The 8,828-nt window shown below is 44.4% G+C and overlaps 1 protein-coding gene across 3 annotated transcripts in view; it reads left to right on the forward strand.

Annotated features, from left to right (window-relative positions):
• The first annotated feature begins 5,899 nt into the window (after positions 1-5,899).
• FAM135A (family with sequence similarity 135 member A) overlaps positions 5,900-8,828 on the forward strand; it is a 79,517-nt gene continuing 76,588 nt past the window's right edge. Inside the window, exon 1 of one of the 3 annotated variants that reach the window (XM_021530156.4) lies at positions 5,900-6,040. The gene's annotated coding sequence lies outside the window, so the exon portion shown is untranslated. The other 2 variants (XM_085576368.1, XM_085576367.1) reach the window with 2 other exon arrangements.

The following is an 8,828-nucleotide window of genomic DNA, read 5'->3' on the forward strand; positions in this document are numbered from 1 at the left end:
GTTTTTAGACTTAGTCTCAACAATTTTCAATTGTATTTCAGAAGCAAAATCAAAAAATACATTAATTAATCTTAGAAATTATATCCAAATTGGGCAAAAATATTCAGCAGAAATAAAGCATAGTTCCAGAGAAACTAGATAAAGTAAACTGCCCCTGACCTCAGAAAAATTCAGCCAAGTAACACAAGAGAGAATACTCCAAAAGATCATGGAGTTGATATTGGATATAAAATTGTTTCTGGAAATCTCATTTCATATTGCCAAAACACAAAGTAAAAAGTTGCAGGGCATTTGACTTGAATATTCAGGCTGACCCATCAGTACATGCAGTGGTCTTGCTCCATCTGGCACAAGCCAGGTTATACTTCAAGTACTGTGTTTTCGTCCATATAAATTCTACAGAATATTAGAATTCAGAAACCAGTTACCAAGTGAAGTTACCTTATGGGAAGAGCTCGTAATTCTAAACTTCTGAAGCTCAACATGATAAACACAGATGTTTCTGGTGGAAACATCAGTGAACAGTGCTATTCAGGGAAGCAAGCTGCCCTGAGAAGACATGGAGCCATCATCCCTGGAAATGTTCAAAAGATGTGTAGGTGTGGCACTTGGGGACATGGTTTAGTAGTGAACATGGCAGTCTTGGGTTAACAGTTGGACTTGATGATTTTAGAGGCTTTTTCCAACCTTGATAATTTTATGATTCTATGTCTATGGTACTCAATGCACAGCATAAGATACTTGTTAATGTTAAGTGCAACCTGAGATAAAGCAAAATGTGATTTCAGTATAAGAAAATATTTAGCATTAAGGTCTGATCTGCTGGGCTATGGAATATCCTTCCAACAGCCTGGGCAGAAGGCCTCAAGGCAGAAATGATGTGAAATGTGACTTGACCAATGCTTGACCAATGGGTGTTAGCAGGAGCAAGCTCCGGGCATCACTGAGAGAAGGGCAAAATTTCAGTGTGGGTGCAGCTGTGGCCAGAGACACAAAGTCCCAGCCCTCCCATGACAGGGCAAGGAAACAACTTGGAGAAAACTGTTTTCAGAGACTCTACAGTAGACTCCACCCAAAACCCTACAAACAGGACACTTTTGGTCTCATCACTGCCTAGGAGAACTTGCTCAAAGAGTACTGCTGCTGCACTGAGGAAAGTGTAATTAGTTTCTATTGCTGCCTTCCCAAAAAGGGTGAGAATTGAAACTGTTAGATGTTGACATGATTATTAAGTATTCCTGCATTGAGATACTTAGGTTTGATATGTGGGAACTTGCTAAAGAGCAATGACAGTTAATACTAATTTATTTCCTGTAACTTCTCTTGGCATTAGAGTTTTTAAACAAATCTTCAAGTAGATTACTTTCTTGAATCCTAGACAAGAGACTCAGAATTATTTTCTTACATCTCCTTCCCTCATTCTCCTTCCCTTCTGCCTTTCATTTGTTGAACACTAATATCAAATGAAAGAACATAGGCTCTGCCCTTGACAGTTGCAGTTCTTTTTTGTGTAAAGAAAGCCAAAACCAAATGCAGCTTTCTCTGCAGGATCTGTCTTTCTCAGCATTTCTAACTGACTATTGGTGCTTTGTTCCAGCATCCTATGGATTACATTTCTTCCATATCCTTGTTTCTTTTTTTTTTTTTAGAAGGGTAATTAACATGCTGTATTTTAAATCCTATTTTTTTCTGCAAGCCTGCATTGCAGTCTTCTAGCAGGCTCTCTGCTTCCCTCTTTCCTTTTGAATGTGTTTCCACCTCTGGATCATCACCTCTACAACTACAACTTCTCAACTGATCTCCTTGCATTAATTCTCTTCCCATCTTTACTTGCACAGTTCCAACACCTAAATTGTGTCCATTCATTAAATTCTCTAGCCACTTTAGAGGTCCCTTATTTAAAGTCAGGGCATCTAAACCAAAACTCCTGTGACTTTGTCTGAAACCACTGACAACAGCAATGGTATGAAGGTTTCCCTGTGTCATTGTTAGCATGCTGTGCATTAAAAAAGCCAGTTCCTCATTTTTGCATCAGCCTAATACCCTGCAAACTGAAGGCAGCTACAGCACTGAGTTCCCAATCTTGAGCAGCCTTTAGAGAGACTCTCCTGACAAGAGGAAGCTGACCTTTTAAATTCTGTTGCTGTATTTTTATATCTCTCATTATTCTCCATACACAATTTTTTCCTCCATTTGCTTTGTAATTCCCAAACAAAAATTAACACTATTTGTCATATGAGGAAAAGTAGCTTTTAACCAATCTTCTGTGAATCCTATAAGTATTGTTTTATTTTATTATGTAATAAAGTTTAAAAGCTACTTTAAATTGTTTTCACCAAATTATTTAAAGCAAAAAAAAAAAGTGAAATGCTTTCTATTTTAGTAGCATACTAGCTTAATTATGATTTTGTAATTATATATTCTAATTAGAACTTTGCAACCCCTTGCAGTACACAGAAGCATCTTTTCATTCACTGTTTTCAACACACAGTTATCAAAATATTCTCAAAATGTAATTAGTTTCTATGTTTTCTTATGATTAAAGCCATTGCAGAGGATGTTTCACACAAATCTGTTATCCGAAAATGAACATGCTTAGTGCTGTGTATCCTATATCTGGATATTTATTTAGGGCACACAGCCAAATCTGGCAGTTGTCTAGAATTGTGTTTTTATTGAGCAATCAACTGAACGTTCATTCAGCATTTTTCCATATTTTGACAACTAACAAGCACAATCAACAGCTGCTTCTCTGACAGGAATCATTCCTCCACTCATACTTACCCAGTTTTACATCCTAGACACAGTTTCACATGAACCATCCCTGTGATACAATGTTCACTCCAAATCTGGCAATCTTTATCATCCTGCTCTATACCCTGTGTTTTCTCCTCTGGCAATTTCCCTGAGATTCAGGCTTTGTTCACCTATATAAGCTTTTCAGAAAAACTGTTTATTTACTCCACACTCTTCTGGAATGGCCTTCTGATATGTTCTTATGCACAGTTACCAAGCTTCCTTGCCAGAGTATCTATTGTGGGTTTTTTTTTTTTCCAGGAATATGGATTGAGCCTCACAGAATATTCCCAGATTGGTGGTTCCACTTGGCTTCACTAGCCCTTTACCACATTATTTCCACAGTGTGCCTGTCAATACTACATACAGGAGCAGTGCAGAAAGAGCCCCAGGTTATTACTGGTGAGGCTGGCTCTGCAACTGGAAGATGTGCAGTTGATTTCATGTGGCTTTGTATCTGGGATCCCAGTCCTGCTTCTCAGTTCAGCTGCTGGTGGCTCCACAGCTTTTGTTTCTGAGTCTGCATGAATTTGATGCTAGCTAGAGGAAACATAGCAGTATTAGTGCTGTATTGAACCTGACAGACATATCTCTACATCAATAACCTATTTTTTACACAAAATCCAGGACTAGAAAAAATGCTCAGCCCAGCCATATGAACTAAGGATTTAAATTCATTTAATATGGAAAAGACAGTTTCGTCAGAACTCAAATAGCAGAAGTGGCTTCTAGAGTCTCCTACATCATACCTAAGCAATCAATTACTTCCAGGCTTCCCTTTATTAGTTATTAGTGAGAATAATCCATAAGTTCACTATAGGTATCTCTAATAAGCAATGTTTATCTTTGCATACAGGCTTGACTGGCTTTTTGTGGCAGTTCTTATGTACAGCACCCACACTTTAAAAATCTCCTGAAAACAAAGGCAGCTTTGGACTGAAGGAGCTGCTGTTCTCTTTATTCAGAAGGGCTGTCAGATCATCCCTCTTTACATGGACAAAGAGGGAGGCAGCAGAAAGCACATGGCTATGTGTGATGGTGGACCCCATCTCTGGCACTCACATGCAAAAGTGGGACAAGGTTGGCAGCTGGACTGATTGATGATACGTCTTTACAAGTGGATTTTTGTGAGGGATGAAATTAGATTTATCTGATGGCAGTTCTGCCATTTATAGGAACAAACTGCCAGTTTTTAGCTCATATCAGTGGACAATACAGTTACCAAGAAATGCTTCCTCCATCTAAAAGGAAAGAAGCCTGCAAGATATAGTCTCCTAATAGCAGAAGTCCAGCCAAGGTTAAGGAGAGATAAAATAAGAAAAAAATTACAAGCCAGACAAGAATTTATCTGTGCAGATATATAAAAGCCAATCCAAACTGCCAGGCTGGCTTCTGGACTATTCAGAATCAGAACATCTTTAATAAAATATGGCTTTTGAGATTCACAGGCATTATCTGATGCTGAGCATCTTTTAGTACAAAGCTGCTGAATTTCTGAGGCAGGTCAGAGGCATGTTTAGGCCTGGTGAGACCTTGTGTCAACCATGCACAACTACTCCAGTATTTTTTTGGTTGTTGGAACTGACTCTGTGGGATCACAAAGCAGTTACTAAAGCCTATCCCAAAATAACCAAGGACAAAACCAAAAAATGGCAGAGCCACTGATAATTTCAAAACTGCCTTTTTTTAAAGCCTTGAGACATTCACACGCTCCTGATAAAACAGATGCAGGTTTCATTTAAATCATTAATCTCCCATGAACTGAAATCTCCTTCACAAAAATTAAATTTACAAATAGCCATGGGTTCAATCTGCAGTAAACTTCTGCCAGCAGTATGATCTCAATCAGATTTAACAGAAACAAAAGGTGCTGAGGACTCACAAGGATGGCTCACAAAGCTGGTTTTGGTATTTCATGGCAATCAGCTTCTCATCCCTCTGTTATTTACCCCAACCCAGCATCAATCTGGCTCCCGGCCTTCACAGTCAATTTATTGGTTGCACGTCTGGATGCTAAGTCAGTTGGTGACAAAATTATTGAAAGAATTCTATGCAAACACTAACATTGCTGCCACCTGACTGAACTGAAAGACACCTTTAATTAAAAGCCATTTGCCTGCATTCCAGTTCCAGCTACAGGTTTAGGCATTGAGAAAGAAGCACACATTGAGAGACTGAAAAACTATTTTTATACAAATTTTCTTTACATCTAAGATTTTTTTTTTTTCAGATAAAGGCAGGTAGATATAAGGGGAAGAAGAATGGGATTTTTCTTCAGACAAACAATCATTCTGTTTGAAATGGTTTTCTGAACAAACTCATTTTCAAGCTACATGTCGCACTTGTTAATGAGACAGTTGTACCCAGCATCCCTCCTCCACAATGTTAAAGACTACCAGTTTTGTTAAGTGTCGTTTACAGCCGATGTACTTCTATTATGGTATCACGTACTGCTAAAAAGTCCTACTACAGAAACGAGAACTTTTTCTCAATAAAGGCTCATTACCTCCAGTCCTGCACCCGCTGGCAGGTGCCCCACGGCCCGGCCCGCCCCGCCGCTGCCTCCCACCACCCGAGGAGCCTTTTCCCCGCGGGCTGCTCTCTGCTCCGTGCCCAGGCCGGGACAGCGGGCACGGGAAGGCAGCACTAGCGGCGGCGGCAGAAGGCAGGCCTCCCGCGCCTCTCGGCGGGGTCTCTGGGAAGCGGGCCGCGGGGGCAGAGCAGCGGGGGCTAAGCGCTGGGTGGGTCGCGCCCGTCCCGCCCGGGGCTCTGCCGGCCCCGCGGAGCCGCGGGAGGGGCCCGAGCCGCGGCCCGGCCCGGCGGGGCGGCAGGGGGAGCGCGAGCGCGGACGGCGGGGCTCCGCTGCCAGCAGCGGCCGCCGCGGGAGCGCACGGAGACCCCTGGGAGCCGGAGCCGGGCGGCGTGGAAAGCGCGGCGCAGGAGCCGGGGATGCGGCCGCTGCCACCGGCCTCTGCTTAGCCGCCGGCGCAGCCCCCGCGGCGGCAGCTCCGGCGCCCGCCGCCCCTCGGCGCCGGGCAGCAGGAAGCGGCGCTCGGCCGGCTCCCAGCGCCCCCCTCCCTCCCCGCCCAGCGCAGAGCGGGCGCCGGCGGCACGGGCCGTCGCGGGAGCAGCGAGCGCTGGCGTCGGATGCCTGCGCTACGCCATCCCGGTGCTGCCGCGGCCTGGACTCCGCGGGGAGCACGGGCGATCGGCGGGCAGCGGCGGCCGCTCCTTTGTGTCCCAGGTCGGTGCCGGGGAGCGGCGAGGGGGTGCAGGGTGGTCGGGCAGAGCGGCAGGACCGTGTCCATCCCCCCCCGGAGGGCTGGGGCAGGCGGGCACCACTCCATGGCCGGCCTGTCTCCGGGGCCGTGGGCACGGCGGGCGGGGGACTTGTTTGTGTCGGTCTGACCCCCGCACCCCGGCAGGAAAACTCGGGGATCTTTCCGCAGCCCGACCGGCTGGGCGGCGAGGTGGGGCGGGGGCTCGGCCGCCTCTGCCCGCCGCGGGGCAGGGGACTCCTTCCGAGCCCCCGGCTCGGGGTCCCCTGGAGCGGCCGCGGCCGGAGAAGTTTCTGCCCAGACAGCGTTTCGCTGCTGCTCTTGACTGTTTATCGCTCCGAAGCGGCGCCGAAAATAGGTCAGAAATAATGTCTCGCTCGTCCCCGCCGCGAAGTGTCCGAGGGCCGGCTGTGGTATTAGGAGCTGCTGGAGGCGATGGTGCCTTTCCCTCTTTCTTTTCCTGAGAAATACGGGACCCTCGCAGGGTTTGAAACAGAGATGAGGAGGCGAGGAGGGGGCGTTATTTATTTATTTATTTATTTATTTATTTATTTATTTATTTATTTATTTATTTATTTTAAATGTCGGTTTCTGCGTGCAGTGTGGAAAGTTGCTGGCCGAGCGTTAGGAATAACTCCCAGCTATTTCCTGGTGCGCGGAGGGCGGCACTGGCGGCTCCCGCCTCCCGGTCCGAGCGGGAACAGCTCGTTCCCCTCGGAGCGCCGGCAGAGCGGGGCAGGGCGCTGGGGGCGGCGGTGCCGTGCCTTCAGCAGATGCTCGTCACCCCCGTGACCCTCCCTAGGATCTCGTCAGGGCTCGGTTAACCTCGGGGCGCGCTCGGCAGGATTTGCATGATCAGTAAGCGCTCTGGTGGAAATAATGTTTGTTTCTTGTATTATTTTAAGCAAAAATTTGAACAGAACCAGTATGAAAGCTCTATTTGATAATTATGCGTTGCAAATATACTGCTTGGAAGAGAAGTTGAATAACATAACAGATTTTTAAAAATTGTAATTGGGGGATTTACAATCATGTTGATACTATAACCAAAGAGATATTTGTGCTGATGTGTTTAAGCCCACTTCCCCTTTCTCCTGGTTGCAGAGAATTTTGCTGATTGAAACGTAAATAAGCTACTGTTTGAGATCTTACATTTTATCAAGTAGAGTAAATGCCTATTTTGTTTTACTGGGTTTTACTTTTTTTTTTTTTTAAGTGCTTCTTTCAACTTGCTTAATGTCTTATAAATAGGCAAAGCCGGAGGTAAAATCCACATGCACCATCTTTTGGTTTGCTTGACTGATAGCAAGTAGCAAATGCTGCAGAATCTGTATTACTCTGGAAGGGAAGGCATTACATTTTCATCCATTAAATAACTCCAACTTGGCATTTATATTGTGAAGATTAAACTGCTTGGCCCTTGCTAAGGGATAAATAGCACAGTTCAATAATTCTCTGCTTTGCTGAAACATTATGGCTTTTTCACAGTGAAAGAATTCTGGATTTGTGGGGGAACGGATTAGGTACTCCAGTTCATTGCCCTTTAGACCTGAATTGTTTTGTAGGAAGTGGACAATAATCTGGTGTCTGGCTGTATCATTGCAAGTGCTTTGAATGAATGAAGCACAGAGTTGTAATCTTCTGTTTCTTTCATATGACTGTACCAGTAGTCACAGTCTGAGTACCTGCATTTGGTATGTCAGAGCACAGCTATAAATCTTAGTCTGCATTTTCCTTGCGTGGACCAATTGTTTTCTTTTTCCCACCACTCATTTTTCCCCCCTACTCATTTTTCCCCCTGTAAGTGGCATAAGACAATTCTTAAGCTTTCCTTTGGCAATTGATAAAAGTCAGCGAATATGAATTTAAACTCATTCTTTGGAGTAGTTTAAATATCTCCTGTGTGAAATACAATACTACATTACTGGTGAGAATTGACTGATACGTGAAAATACTGGTTTTGAACTTAAATTATCCCTTTATTAATAAAACTGATTTGTTACCTTCAATTCAAATTATGGTCAATGTGACTGGCCTGTATAAAGTTTGGCATGAACAGTAATTAGTAATAGTAAAGTGCACACAACAGCCAAAATCTGTCTTCAAAACTGTGATTTTGAGAATGTGCCAGACAAACCAGCACAGTTGTTGATTCAATTTGATTTCATTGTGATAGATTTTACTTTTGTTCTGAGTTAAGTAAAAACACATTGGGCTCTGTTCAGATTTCACAAGAGCTAAGCCCTTGCATCTCTTCTGAAGCCCCAGTGATAGATGCGATGCTGTTACCTGACACTGCAGTATTGTGGTTTTAATATTTCCCTTGGCAGCACGGGTTTCAAAGCTCAGTTCCAGGACTGTCACTGGTGCTTTTTTCTCACAAATATAGAATCAGTGAATTCGGTTCCCAAGCAGGGAGAGATGTGAAAACTGAGATCTGTTGCTCACTCCGACATTCCTTGTTGACTTGGCAAGTCAGTTATCTGCTGAGAAAGACACTGACAAGTTCTAGTGGACTTGGTTGTGGTTTTGAGATATGATAAGCACTCTTTGACAGGATGTTTCTATTAGTATCTCATTCTCCCCAGGTTACAGTCTGGTGTTTTGGTGTGAGCTTCTCTTGCTGGAAGTGATTAGAATGGGATACGAATGCCACAGCCATCTGTCTGCTTGGGGAGGTGCATAGGAAAGCAAATCCTGGCAAAGGAATGAGGCAGATTACTTTGAGTGGCAAGGTTTTGATCTGCTGCAGGT

This window comes from Lonchura striata, chromosome 3 (assembly GCF_050655825.1).
Source record: "Lonchura striata isolate lonStrDom1 chromosome 3, ASM5065582v1, whole genome shotgun sequence".
Lineage (NCBI taxonomy): Eukaryota > Metazoa > Chordata > Aves > Passeriformes > Estrildidae > Lonchura > Lonchura striata.